This window comes from Manis javanica, chromosome 8 (genome assembly GCF_040802235.1).
Source record: "Manis javanica isolate MJ-LG chromosome 8, MJ_LKY, whole genome shotgun sequence".
Lineage (NCBI taxonomy): Eukaryota > Metazoa > Chordata > Mammalia > Pholidota > Manidae > Manis > Manis javanica.
In genome coordinates this window covers 100,427,236-100,442,007 of record NC_133163.1, presented here as the reverse complement: position 1 = coordinate 100,442,007, position 14,772 = coordinate 100,427,236, and the positions used below count along the sequence as shown (strand labels likewise).

Sequence of the window (14,772 nt, the reverse complement as noted above, 5' to 3'; positions counted from 1 at the left end):
ACTGCTGCTGCCCAGCCTCACCTGAGAGCATTGTACTGCATACTGCTGCCTAGTGAAAGATCAAAAATCACAATTCAAAATATGGTTGCTACTGAAAGATACCACTTTCACACCATCATAAAGCCAAAAAATTCTAAACTGAACCATCTTAAGCTGGGGACTGTCTGTACTGGGAAATCATCAAATACATGGTCGTGTCTTCTTTACATGTCATCACTCTGACATGCTAGATCCTAGCATCCACCTCAGCAGCCCTTACCCTTACCCCACTCAGTAACTTGGCTAACAACACATTGTATTAGGTATGGAGATGGAGTGACATTATAGGTGACTTCTGAAGCTATCCAGAGTTGCTTATATTTAATCAGCAGGCAAGAAAAGAAAGTTCTTGTAGGGCAAAATTATCTTGGGATGAGTCAAAATGGGGCTATCAGAGATGGATTTGAAGAAAACAGGAACAAGGGAATGGTATTTTGGAAAAGAGTAACTAGTAGGTCACTGCAAAAAAGAACACAAAAAAGCAGAAACATGCTTTTGTAATACACTGAAACAGAACAATTTTCTCTCTTGTGTGCATGCACGTGCATTTTCTACCCTGTTTGCATGCACATGCATTTTCTACCCTGAGAAATGTGAAGTATGGTAGAGCCATTAGTGAAAAATGAACACTGTAGTTTAAAATACTCATCAGTTTACAGCAGCGTTTTTCAGCCTGGGCATTATTCACATTTTGGGCCAGACCAAATGGTTTTGTGAGAGACTACCCTGTGCACTGTACAATGTCAGCAGCATCCCTGGTCTTTACCCACTAGATGCCAGTAGTATCCACCACTCCCCAGAGTGACAACCAAAAAGTCTCCAGACATTGCTGAATGTCCCCAGGGGAGGGGCAATCCCAAACTAAGAATAACTGATTTACAGGAGAGTTTGAACATGTTAGGTGTATGAAAAAAGAACAGGATCTAAAGATGCCTTGATAGAAGTGTAAACATGTACAGCTATCAAATCAATCATAAAGGCATTAATGGTAATTTTGATAATCCCTATTGTTTTGGGAGATAAAAGTATTGTCACTGAAATGATGGTTAAAATAATCTTATTTTTTATGTTTATTTAAAACTTCTGTAATAGTTTTTTTTAACACAAACACCATTTAGTAATTAAAATCAGTAAAATTAATCAACAAGGAAATGAGATTTTGTTTCTCTACAGCTGCCAAGATACTTGGAAGAGCTCAGAACTTTGGGGCACGGGGAGCAGTACTAAAGAGGGTACGAGAACAGAATAAAGGAAAACGAGGGAAGCGCAGTATCATGGAAATCTAAGAAAAAGACTTCCAAAGAACTTTTACAAAGTTCTTGCAATGCTTTAAAAAAAAGGGTACAACAACTAGCCCTAGTTTTTAAGAGTGCCTATATAAATTAGCTTCAGTTTGGTAAACTTTTAAGAATACCTACATTTATTCAAGTTTGAGTGTCAGAAGCTACAGGGGATACAAAGAACATACACCTCTGAACAAAGTGTGTACCTCTTAAGATGAAAGATAAGTATACAAGGGAAATACAAAGCAAAATACCATAATACAGGCATTAACAAGCCATGCCAAAATCAGTTGTTTTTATTAAGAAGGATCCATTCCTAGAATAAAAACAGAAGGGAACTGTTTTCTAGAATTGGTGTCTACTTACATTTATAACCTTACCTCCTTAATTTTTATTTAGTAGGTACAAAAATAGATGAGTAGGAAACCAGATCATGTATGTACCCCCGTCAAAAAGAGACATGAATCTCATCCTAGTTATATATTAGAATTACCTACCCAACTTTAAAGAACTACTGATGCTCAGAACCCACTACTAAATTGTTATATCAAAATTTCTAAGCATGGGACTTGCACACAGGTTTCCAAATGCTCCTCAGTGAATTCTAATGTGCAATCAAGACAAAAAACCAAGGATATGAAGAATGGATATGAGCATTTTTCTAGAAGCAATGAAACAATAAGAATATAATTCATTTCTAGCTTAATTTTAAACCATGTAACTGCCAATCTACCAAAATTATGAGAAATAATTTTCATTTTAAAAATTCTGCACTTGAGAAATTAAAAACTCCAGGATTCCTACACCCATAAATTTTTTCACGACTGTTTGAAATTGATTATAATATGTAATAATTTCACTTCACTATATTAAGACATACAGATTCACTGCATTATTGGTACATTTAGGAGAATTTAGTATTATGAAAAACTAAATTGTAACATGTTAGAGAAGACAAGGTTTAGCTGTATTAACACTGGCTTTGTTCACTATATGTGAGTAGTTTTTACTTGAATTAGTATGGTTATAAATAAGGAATTGCAAATAAGGTTAATATAACATTTCATTATTTACAAATAATAAATTTTATTTTATGAAAGCATTGAAGGTCTTACTCTCATTTTCCATTTTTTATCATGACTTTTGGAGCAAATTCCTTAAATCCTCTCAACACCACCACCATTCAGTTTCCTTTCATCTGCAAAATGGGAATGATTCATCTGCTTTTACAGAGTTCTCACAATTATCAAATGAAAAAACATATACAGAAAAATGCTCCAAAAATTGCAATGTGCCATGAAGATATAAAGCTTTATGGTTAAAGAAATCAGAAGTGCACTTTATTCTGCATCTACTGTTAAATCCAAACATTAGTTTAATACAACCTTGTCAACAAAATTACAGTAGGTTAAAGATGGCCACAAATTCTTTGACATTCTTCCGTTCAAAAGGTAAGGTGTATCATCTGGTCAGGGGAGGGATCTGAAAGCTTAAGTAGAGAACTCTGCAAGTAATGTTATGCTAATTTCGGTACAGGATTTAAGAAACTTTAAGAGGCAGCTTCCACCGTCTGCCTCTTCAAACACTTGCTCTTGAAACTCAACCTCCACGCTGTGAGAAGTCCAAGTCACATGAAGAGGCCATGGGCAGGCAGTCCAGTTGACATCCCAGCTGAACTAGCCAACGTCAAGTGCCATCCATGAAAATGAGTTATCTTGGAAGTTCAGCACAGTTGAACTTTCAGATTACTTCAACTCTAGCAGCTTAGCTGAATACAAATGCATAAAACTCTATGTGAAAACGACCCAGCTGAGTCCAGACAGCCCAGAGAAATGTAAGATATAATAAACTGTAGTCTTAAGCCACTTTATTTTGGAATGATTTGTTATACAGCAATAGGTCACTGGGACAATAACCAAGATTAAAAAAGCTTCCTTAATTACATCTGATTTTATTAGCGACTCTTATTTAATAGACACTTTTTTCCTTTCATCTCTACAAAAATAAGTGTATTTTCATGTAGAAAAGCACATAATAAAATAAAATGCTAGACATTTTATGGAAAATATCTGATGTGCTGGATTTATTTCCTGACTCTTTACAAAAGCTATTTTGGTTCTTTCTCATTATATTCACATCAATAAACAAATGACTAGTGATTAATAAAGTTCAAGTAAACGTAAGAAATGCCAGAAAGCCAGCTTTAAAATATTTGTTAGTTTTTGTCATGCATTGTTTTCTTAAATGCAATACATACCTGTATGCAATGAATGCATATTTATGTCACTAATGACAGACTGCTGTTGTCGGTTTTTATGATTACAGGGTTCTTACTAATTTTAAAGATGTAATCTAATGTGTCACGAGAGAAGGAATACATTTCAAGACAGCCATACCAATATGATAAAGACGTAACACAACCTAAACCACTCTTCAGATAAATTGGTCCAGTGCTGTGAAGTCATGGAGAAACTATCTAAATCCATCATTAAAGACATATAACAACGAATCTTAAATAGAATCTGTTGAAAAGGAAAATCTGCTTAGACAGCAAAGCCACAGAGCAAGACTAGATCAAGGAACACTTCCTTAACAAATAACACTTGACATTTTTTTTTAAGTCTCTCATTGACTTTTAATCATTCTTTCTTTTTTACATACAAACTGTACACAATATATGGTTGCAATATATCATACTATACATTTTATTTTCAGTAATTTGGCTGAGTGAAATATATGTGAGGTGACACTAAGGGACTAGGTTATATATGCCCATGATTAGGGGCATATAGCTGCCTCCAGCATGCATGTGTGCACGTGCACGCACGCACACACACACATACACACACTCACACTGAGACAGTTTTACATCGTTTTGGCTACTATCTTACCAAGAAAAGACACATGCTTTTACTATATCAGAATACCTTTAAAATTCTAATTAACGTTGCTCTTTTTTGCAATAGTTTAAAAAGTATGACAAACATAAGAACATTCTTTCCTTTCTGCCAAATAGGAAAGGTTTTTATTACTGGATGGTTGAGGATAAAATTGACCAGACTGACCAATATTTTCCTATATTGGGCAAAAATTGTCTAATTTGTGTGGATGGAAATAAGTGATTTGGTGACAACGTGAGAGCTGACCTAACATATGAGTTTGTAGATACTATGAAGTTTTTTCTTTAATGATTTAAAAGTGTTTAAACTTAAATTGAAGAGAGAAACCTAAGGATGACCTTGATAGCGGTAGGCATTATAAATTGGCATCTTTATGTCAGGGATTCAAAGAAGGTTCTGGAAATATTTCTAATAATTGTATAATAGTGACTTTCCTGTGGGCCATCATTATCTCCTTTGACTATTCTTTACCCCTAACATCCACTTCACCCCTGTCTTGACACCCCTAGAGTGCAGCCTGGTCCACATAGTTCAGTTTCTCCACAAAGCTGGTTCTTGCTGCATCAATCTAAACTTGCTAGAGGGCAGAGAACTAACTTGTGAAGTTTAAAAGCATTTTTGGGGGCAGGATTTCATCATCTGGATGTTTGTAAGGGAAGGATTAACTATTGAAAGTTTATCATCTCAGTGAATGCCGACTACAGCTTGCTGGTCCTAAGGTGAGTCTTCAGCTGGTCTTCACGTTCTCTGAATGACCCTTTAGTTCTTACTGTCGTGGAAGACTCAGACACGATGACGCATCATCACTTACTGGTGAGGATCCAGCTGTAGCATTTTGTTACTTACACTTACAGCACATTTCTGAACCTGATCTTGTTCAGGGCTTTCAGTGGTACCCCATTTCTCTGCAAATACAGTCTCACATTGTTAATGAGGCCCCTCCCTACCTTTTCAGCACTGTCTTGGGTTGCTGTCCGTGAAAATACACACCCAGTCCCAGGAACCTGCCCTGGGGCTTTCTCTCATAATCCTTCCTTGGTTCCCATGTGTCCTTTTATCTCTTATACAACGTCCCTCAAATGTCTGTCTCACCTACTCACCCCTGAAGTCATGAGGCTTTCTCCCTCAGTCTAAATTAGGGTACTCTTATATATATATATATTTTTTGTTAGCTTATCACATTTATTGTTGTAATTACTATTATCTTTTTTTTTTGAGAGGGCATCTCTCATATTTATTGATCAAATGGTTGTTAACAACAATAAAATTCTGTATAGGGGACTCAATGCTCAACGTACAATCATTAATCCACCCCAAGCCTAATTCTCGTCAGTCTCCAATCTTCTGAAGCATAACTAACAAGTTCTTACATGATGAACAAGTTCTTACATAGTGAATAAGTTCTTACATGGTGAACAGTACAAGGGCAGTCATCACACAAACTTTCAGTTTTGATCACACATTATGAACTATAAACAATCAGGTCAAATATGAATATTCGTTTGATTTTTATACTTGATTTATATGTGAATCCCACATTTCTCCCTTATTATTATTATTATTATTTTTTTTTTTTAATAAAATGCTGAAGTGGTAGGTAGATGCAAGATAAAGGTAGAAAACATAGTTTAGTGCTGTAAGAGAGCAAATTTAGATGATCAGGTGTGTGCCTGTAGGCTAAGTGTTAATCCAAGCTAGACAAGGGTAATAAAACATCCACCGATGCAGAAGATTTCTCTCAAAACAGGGGGGGTGAGGTTCTAAGCCTCACCTCTGTTGATCCCCAATTTCTCACCTGATGGCCCCCCTGCGACTGTGCCTGTCTTTGGTTGTTCCTCCCTTGAGGAATCTTATCCGTCTCTGGCTAACCAGTCATCTTCCGGGGCCATACAGGAAAATGTAAAGTTGGTAAGTGAGAGAGAGGCAATATTGTTTGAAAAGGTTAGCTTTTTACTTCTTTGCAGATTTATGCCCTGTGGCTTTTATGCCCACTATTTGTCTTGAGGTATCTTTACCACTTGGAAGAATTATGATACTCGGTAAATTCGATATGAGGCACGAATTCTATTTAAGGGTTGTAATTAGGAACACTTGACATTTTTAATGACTGCAGCAGAAAATATAAAAACTAAGAATGCTTGTGGATTCAGAAAGAGTAATACCCTTTAGTTCAGCATCACTTTCATCTGAAACCCTCAGAGCTCTTAGCAAACATTAAATTCCTTAGGCTATGCAACACCTCTGTCTTCAGGTAAATATTTTGTTGATGATTAAGTGACTTGCTTCAAGGTCACAGAATGAACTGGGGGCAAAAAATAACCCCAGAAGTGTGGTCTGCAGCCTTATATTTAAATGAACATCACTGCATTTCAGGGTTCTGATAATTTTCAAGGTGGAGTGGAAGTGAAATTAATTTGTCTCACAACTCAAGGATAGAGGCTACATTTTAGGAAATAAAAGCTTTAATTTGGGGAAGTCATAGTTTTAACTATGGTGAGTTTATACGTTCTTTAAACTCAGACTTGAACTTCACTAAAATCAAGTTTTTAGTGAGGAGAGTTTGAGAAGCATTCTGAGGGGCTGTAGTTAAGGCCTGTAAATTGTAGCAGAATCAGAACGCGGAGTATTTCTACGAATAGCAGAAAATCAGAAAACGGAAGGCTAGAAGGAGGTCAAAGTCGGGTCTGAGTATCCAAGAAGGAATGGTCAAGGCCACCTTCAAAGACCGGAAAACCTGAGTCCATACGAAATTCGCTGGGGAACCCCAGGTTGGCAGCGGGAAAGACTCAAGGTTGGGCCCTTCCTCCAAAACCCGATTTTATGTTTGCGGTTGGGCCACCCCTGCCCGCGGACAGGGCTAGTCTCCCGAGTGAGCAGCAGCTGGTGGAATGGGGATTCACTGCGGACTGATTACCGGGGAACAAAGGCCAAGATCCAAAGTTGCACTCACCGCGGCGCCGGGTGTGCTCGACTAATACCGGCCTCTTTGCCAGACAGCCATAACCTACCGAGTTCCGGAAGAATTAGCCTTCGCTCTCCCGACGGAAGCCAGTCCGGCTCATTCCCTTTTCCCAATTTGCACTGCGTTGCGACGCGTCGCGTCTCTGTCGTCACAGAGGGCGGCCTACGCACGCGCCCGTGACGACTTCCTCCCCCTCAGCCCTGCCCCTGGCCCTGCACGAGAGGGCGGCCGGGGAGGGCGGAGCAGGACCGAGGGGGATGTTTAGGGTGGACAGCAAGGGCAGGGCCTGGGGGTGCGCCGGGCTGCGACGAGCTTGTGCGCCTGTCCCCCGCGTTCCGCGGTTTCCGGTCGCCCTGCTTTAACTCGCATCGTGGGTCTTGCCACGGAGAAGGCAGGGCTGCCCTTGAGCTTCTTAGTTACGAATTTTCCTCTTGAGGTTGGAGATTTAGGACTGATTAGAAAAGGGATTTGAAGCCCCTCAAATTCTGGCTAAAAGTTTAACATTCTCCGAAACCAACCCTGTGATGAAGAGAAAGAAGGGACCTGATTCTAAAGTTGTATATACGTTATATATACACATTCAACGTAAGTTAAAGGCCAAATCATACAAAGACAGCACGAGAAGAAATGAACTTTATCGCGATGTGATCTTTGTACTAGAGAAGCTGATTTGGATGCTCTGATTATCTGTAGGCGTGAAGTTGGATTGGGTGGAGTTGCTGGCTAGGGTCACTGAGGCCCCCCGGAGAGTCCAGGTGTCTCATGGAATGGAAGGAGAGATTTACTAAATACCTTGAGTGAAAGTGTGTGCCAGATAAGTGTTCAGTAAGTTTGTAACGAAGAAGGTAAAGCACCCAGTCCAACCGTGCTTCACATATAGTCTTTAAATAAATGTTAATTCCCTTTACATCACAATGAAATACCTGCAAAAATATGGTAGCTCTTTTATAACTAAACTATATACAATGTCTCCACCAAAGATTTAAGACTGATATACAATGTGCAATAGATTGTACTCTCTGGAACTACTAACTAGGAAGCCTTAGCATATTTTTCATAACTAAGAAAAAACCTGCATCTGTCTTCTGAAGGTAGACCTTAGGAAAGGAAGTTGGTTGTTGGTTTTGTTTTTGTTTTTCTGCTGATTACCTTGATAAGTTTGAGTATGCAAAGAAAAACCCATAGCTGAGTTTGGAAGAAGGAACTAAACAAGGACAGGGAGAAGAATTTGGAGTTCTCTGAAGACTACCTCAGAGAAAGGATGCCAGGAATGTGAGTTGATAGAAACCACGAGAATGAATTAACCAATGAAGAGAGTATCCTATGGCGGGGCAGCAATGAGGTTTAAATGAAACAGAACTCTTAACATTCATCTAAAGTTATTTATGTTGCTCTGATGTAATCACCCGAATGCCCCCCAGTAAGTGGAATTCCCCCACTTCCCTAAAGCACCAGTCAAGTTTGCTGAAACAGAAGTCATGTACTTGATATTCTGAAAATGAAGAAGTTCCACATGTGGGTCAAGATGTGCAGAACAGAAACCAGGCACAAGATGACAAGATGATTTCCAAACCAAACTAAGCTGGTGTAAACAGGGAAAAACAAGAACCTTCCTAGGAAATTCACAGAAATCGGCGGGGTGGGGTGGGGAAGTGGGCAAGCTCTGGACTTTTCAGAACGAGTGGAATGAGAGTGCTTAAGGAGCCGGGTTACCTAGGTGAAATTATGCTTATTGAATTGAATTGTAAACCCTAGCTCTTTTTCAAATATGTATTGTAACAAACCAGGCAGGAATATCTATGGTAATTATAATCAAAGTAATGGTCACTACCTATTTAGAAGGCATGGCCTGTATTGACAATAGCTTCATTCCCATGCCATCCAGGATAAGCAACAGTCCAAAACTTACTGACCCTGGTTCATCCTCCATCCATTCAACAGATACATACAGTCCCTCCTCAACACAGAGCTGACCTACGTTTTAGTGGGGGAGACATGTAATAAGCAAATACATATGTATTAGGTGTTGTTAAAAGCTAAGAAAACTAAAACAGGGTTAAGAGCCAGCAAAGACAGTGGTATTTTTGATGGGGTAGTCAGGGACGTTTTCTCAAAGTGGCATTTCCACAGAGCCTTCAATGAAGAGGGAGCAAGCCATAGATACGTGTAGGAAAGAGCATTTAAGCAATGGTGGTGGCAGGTGGGTAAGGAAAGTATAAGTGTTCTGGAGGAACAGCAAGAAAAGTGTGCCTGGCAGAGAGTGAGTAAGTAGGATCATAATAAATGATCTTAGAGGGGTGTGAGGGAATGGAACACAGATTGTATAGTCCTTGTAGTTCAATAAAATGTTTATCCCAGAATAATGCAAAAGGTGAATAACATCCTCATATTTTATGAAAAAATGTAGCTTTTATACCTATGATAAAATTTACACTATGTACAAATGTTCATCTCAATTGTTTTTTTTTACCTGAAGTACAAGTATCCGTGGTTTCTTTACTTATCCCTCACCCTTTTCTATTGATACAGTTTTTATTTTCTAAAATCATAATAATTACCACATTAGGCTAGTTGCATGCCCCATCAAGTGTTTTATCTCGAGGGCATTCTCACCAGACCAGGGTGGCAAGTCTTGGCTGTTCTCCTGGATATCAACTTCAAAGGTTGGGTATTCACCACTCTTAGCACTTAGCACTAAAATTCAATGCATTGGTTTATCTTAAGTTGTCAGCCATTGATTAATCTTAAATTGTAAAAAAAAAAATCTATATAACCACTTACAGTGACTCAAGTTTTATTTTTTTATATGAAGTTATACTTCTATCTAGTTGGCCTAAACTTACTTCAATGAAGTTTTACAGATGCACCCTCATTTTACAATTTTAGGTTTTAGGGAACAACTATGCTTACCTTTTTCATTCCTTCATGATTTTACAGACTTAAAGACTTGGTCTTCTCTCCTTTCTGCCTTTGTTTTTCTATTTAAACTGAAGAATTTTAATTTGACTATCATGTTCTTCAGTGGTTCCCCATTTCAATTGTTACTCTCTCTTCTTCTGGATCTTACCTGCTTCCATTAGATTTTCCTCACAGATGTAATATTCATAATACAATATTACAAACAGTGATGATGGTTTTATCCCAACAAGAGAAAGTTTTAAGTTCACTGACCCTATCACAAAATTTTCACCTGCTTGACCGAGGTCATCAAAGAGTTACTTAAACTTCTTAAGAATTGTCTTTGTAGTTTTCTCATGCTAACATTAACTGGCAAAAGGAGAATCCCATTCAATAGTCATAGGAACTGTTGAGCTGCAAGTATATTGAAATGAGATTGGATCAACACACATGCTTAAGCCTTCTCTACATATTTACCAAAAAACCTATTAAGTTTTAGCTATAATAACATTTTAAGGAAGCATCTAATTTAAAGATAATTCTTTAAGTCAAAATTCCAAAATAATCTTGGTTTTGGTATAACTGGACAGCTAATTGTAAGAGAATGAAACTGGATTACTGTCTAACTCCATACACAAAAGTAAACTCGAAATGGATCAAAGACCTGAATGTAAGCCAAGAAACCATAAAACTCTTAGAAGAAAACAGGCAAAACTCTCTTGAATATAAACATTAGCAACTTTTTCCTGAATACATCTCCTCAGGAAAGGGAAACAAAAGCAATAATAAACAAATGGGACTACATTAAACTAAAAAGCTTCTGTACAGCAAAGGACATCATCAGCAGAACAAAAAGGCATCCTACGTGTGGGAGAATATATTCGTAAATGACATCCGATAACGGGTTAACATCCAAAATATAAAGAACTCAAATGCCTCAAAACCCAGAAAGCAAATAACCCAATTAAAAATTGGGCGGAGGATATGAACAGACAATTCTCCAAAGAAGAAATTCAGATGGCCAACAGGCACATGAAAAGATGCTCCAAATAGCTAATCATCAGGGAAATGCAAATTAAAACCACAATGAGATATCACCTCACACCAGTTGGGATGGCCAACATCCAAAAGACAACAACAAACGCTGGGGAGGATGCAGAAAAGGGGAAACCCTCCTATACCGTTGGTGGGAATGTAAACTAGTTCAACCATTGTGGAAAGCAATATGGAGGTCCCTCAAAAAACTAGATACCATTTGACCCAGGAATTCCACTCCTATGAATTAACCAGAAGAAAACAAGATCCCAGACTCAAAAAGACATATGCACCCTTATGTTTATCGCAGCACTATTTACAATAGCCAAGATATGGATGCAACCTAAGTGTCCATCAGTAGATGAATGGATAAAAAGATGTGGTACTATACACAACGGAATATTATTCAGCCATAAGAAGAAAACAAATCCTACCATTTACAACATGGATGGAGCTAGAGGGTATTATGCTCAGTGAAATAAGCCCAGTGTAGAAAGACAAATATCAAATGATTTCCCTCATTTGTGGAGTATAACAACAAAGCAAAACTGAAGGAACAAAACAGCAGCAGACTCACAGACTCCAAGAAGAGACGAGAGGTTACCACAGGGAAGGGGGTGGGGAGGGAGGGAGAAGGAGATTAAAAGGCATTATGATCAATGCACATAATGTAGGGGGGTCACGGGGAAGGCAGTACACAGCATGGAGAAGACAAGTAATTACTCTATAGCATCTTACTACACTGATGGACAGTGACTGCAATGGGGTCTGGGCAGGAACTTGATAATACGGGTGAATGTAGTAACCACAATGTTGCTTGTGTGAAATCTTCATGATTGTATATCAGTGGTACCTTAATAAAAATAAACAAAAAATTCCGAAAAATCTTTCTGTAACCTATTTCCATTTATATGACTCCTAATATCTACAGTAATATCATCTTAAGGAGTAGGGGAGTACAATTTTTGATGGGCTGTTTACTTCCTCCAAATCACAGGTAAATATGTTAAGTAATACACACCCAGTGGTTTTCAAATGTTGGTATCCTCAAGCAATATGTGGCTTGAATAAACACAACACACAGTGTAGACCCAAAACAAACATTTACAGACTCAAGAGCTAGCTGATGCCTGAGATCCCCCAGCTGCTTGCCTCCTCATGGGGAGTTGTGCCTGGGCCTGGCACACAAGGGGATGCACCCTGGGAAATGTTCCAGAAGAGGGATCCTGACTCCCTGCCACCTCAGTTATTTATGGAGTAGTGAGAGAGAGCAGGGACCACCCAGCAGATTCATAAAGCTTTGAACTTTTCTATTGGGTTTCAAACTTAGGGGTATAAAAGGCAAGCTTTTTGACACCAATTGCCTGGGGGTGTTTTCCTTCTCCATCCTGGTTTCTACCTGAGGATTTACAGACATCCTGCTGAGCCAGCCTGTTGCTAAGCTGCAGGAAGAGAAAGAGAGCACCTGGAGTTATCCAGCAGATAGACCAGTGTGTCTATCTACAAATGTGCATAAGAACCAACCCCAAGATTACATTCACAGTAAGGAGAGGGAGCCACGAATTTGCATTTTAAGGGGTCCATGGTGATTCTGATGCTGGTGATAGTGCACTCACTTCACCAGTCATAAGAAAACAGTCTCTTCAATCTGAATTTATTTTTAAAATAGCTCTCTCTGAGAAAGCTTGTAGAAGATTTTTGAAATTTTAACTGGATGATGGGATTCTTTAATTCCTGGGGAGTTTATAATCTTGTCTCGGAAATATTTTAACATTGCAAATCCATCAGTGTGTCGTTCTATAATATGCCAAGTGCAGAGGTACAATGTCCATCCCATTTTTAGTAGTCTCTTTAGTGTTAGAGATCTGTGAATGTGGGGTGCCATTCTGGTGGATGTTTCTTCCGTCTGCATCTTCTCAGTGATTATGCAATACCTTCGTACAGAGAGCCGAGATATTTCAGAAAGTAATGGGTTGAGTATCAGTGTGTCTGTCTTTGTACAGTATATTCATGGATAAAAATGGGATAGCTGATTGAGCCTATTTACACATCTCTGTCTAGGAGTGTGATGATTTGGGGTAAGAGAAAAATACTTTGTATATTTTTTTCATTGCTTCATGATTGGACTATATGGAAAAGATCAATTGATAGAGTGATTTATATTTTTCTCCTATTTAAGATAAATGTGCATGTCCTTAGCAGATTATGTAGTTGATTTCCATTGTTCCAACTTATGTTTCAATATGGATAAACCCCAAATTTTCATATGATCTTGCATACGAATGAAAAAAAAAACAAAAACATATTTATTTTACAAAGGGATTTTTAACTAATACCTGACACATAATAGGTGCTCAATTAATATATTACCTGAGTGCAAAGGTGGCTAGCACCCAGGAAAATTGAGGAGTTGTTTAACACCCTTCAGTAAACTCCATCAACAACCCTCTCCCCTCTCCCATTCTTTTCTGGGATCAGTTAACATTTTTATTTATTTATTTTTTTAGTAAAGTGCTATGGAAAAGCAACTTGAAGTCTGCCTTTCCAACCCAGCTGGGGTCCAGCACCCTTACACAAACTGCAGAACTGCCAATGGCTCTCTGACTCACTGATGTGTGTTGCTTTTGAAATAATTTTGTTTTCTTTCCACAATTTATTTGTTTTCTACAATTAATTTGTTTTTTTATTTAGTAGCAAGACAAGAGAGACAGAGAGGGTCATTTCAAATCCCTGTATCTCCAGATCTCTTCCTCTGACTTATCATAGTATCTGGAATGCCACCATTAAAGATACATTACTCCATATGAAAGTATAACATCTCTGAGAAAACCTATCCTCGCATTAAACTATTCCCCCAAACGAGGCAGCCTCCCACTAATGAGAGAGAATTAAACATAGGATAGGCAAATTTTTGGTAATGTTTGAAAAGTGAAGATAAGGAAGATGGGAGCATTGTGGGAACCCAGGTTTCATAAGGAAGCTTTAGCAGGTGAAAGGCAGTAAGAAGGGATTTGAATATATGAACTCCTCCCTACCAAGGAGATCACAGGGGAGATCTGTGTGTTAAAGCTTCCCCATTTCTTTTTCTTTTTTAATAAATTATTCAGTTCATTATAATGGGCAAGTTCCCAGCTAAATGTGCAAATACAAGTGAGATATTTCTGGGTTAAAGTGGGAGCCAGTGGGTTACATGGGATTAAGCACCAAGGCAAAGGAGACATCACCAAGGATTCAGTCAGGCATGGCCAGGGACCCTGAGTGGACAGGGGACTAATGTCCTGACACCACCAGCTGCTTTCTTCTCACAGCTGGGCATATCGCAAGGGATGTCTTCAACATGACATCATTCCAGTGACGTCAGGGGAACAGACATTAGGGAAATGGGATCAGTGTCCTCATGTACCACAGCTATTGTTGCCTGGTCAGTCACATTCTAGCATGTGAACAAGAATTTTACAACTTGCAGTGACAATGGGCCACAGAGCATTAAAAATTCTATATTTCTTAGTGCCTCCTTGCCTATTTTCATTCCTATCTGAGCTCCTGTTCTTGAGCCACATACCCTGATGTTGAGGTCTCACGTGTACAACCAAAGTTTCCCAGATGACAACAGCTATTTCCAAAGCAGCATCTTGTGCAGAAAAGTCTAAGATCT

General features: G+C 38.6%; 1 protein-coding gene across 10 annotated transcripts in view; it reads right to left on the bottom strand.

The window, feature by feature from the left end:
• USP8 (ubiquitin specific peptidase 8) overlaps positions 1 to 14,772 on the bottom strand; it is a 95,676-nt gene that overhangs the window by 55,135 nt on the left and 25,769 nt on the right. For 4 of the 10 annotated variants that reach the window (XM_037021036.2, XM_037021045.2, XM_073211843.1 and 1 more), the window contains exon 1: positions 7,173 to 7,300. The exons of 2 other annotated variants lie outside the window; for them this stretch is intronic. The gene's annotated coding sequence lies outside the window, so the exon portion shown is untranslated. Of the gene's footprint in view, positions 1 to 7,172; positions 7,324 to 14,772 lie in introns of those variants that run through there. 4 more of the 10 variants (XM_037021044.2, XM_037021040.2, XM_037021039.2 and 1 more) reach the window with 4 other exon arrangements.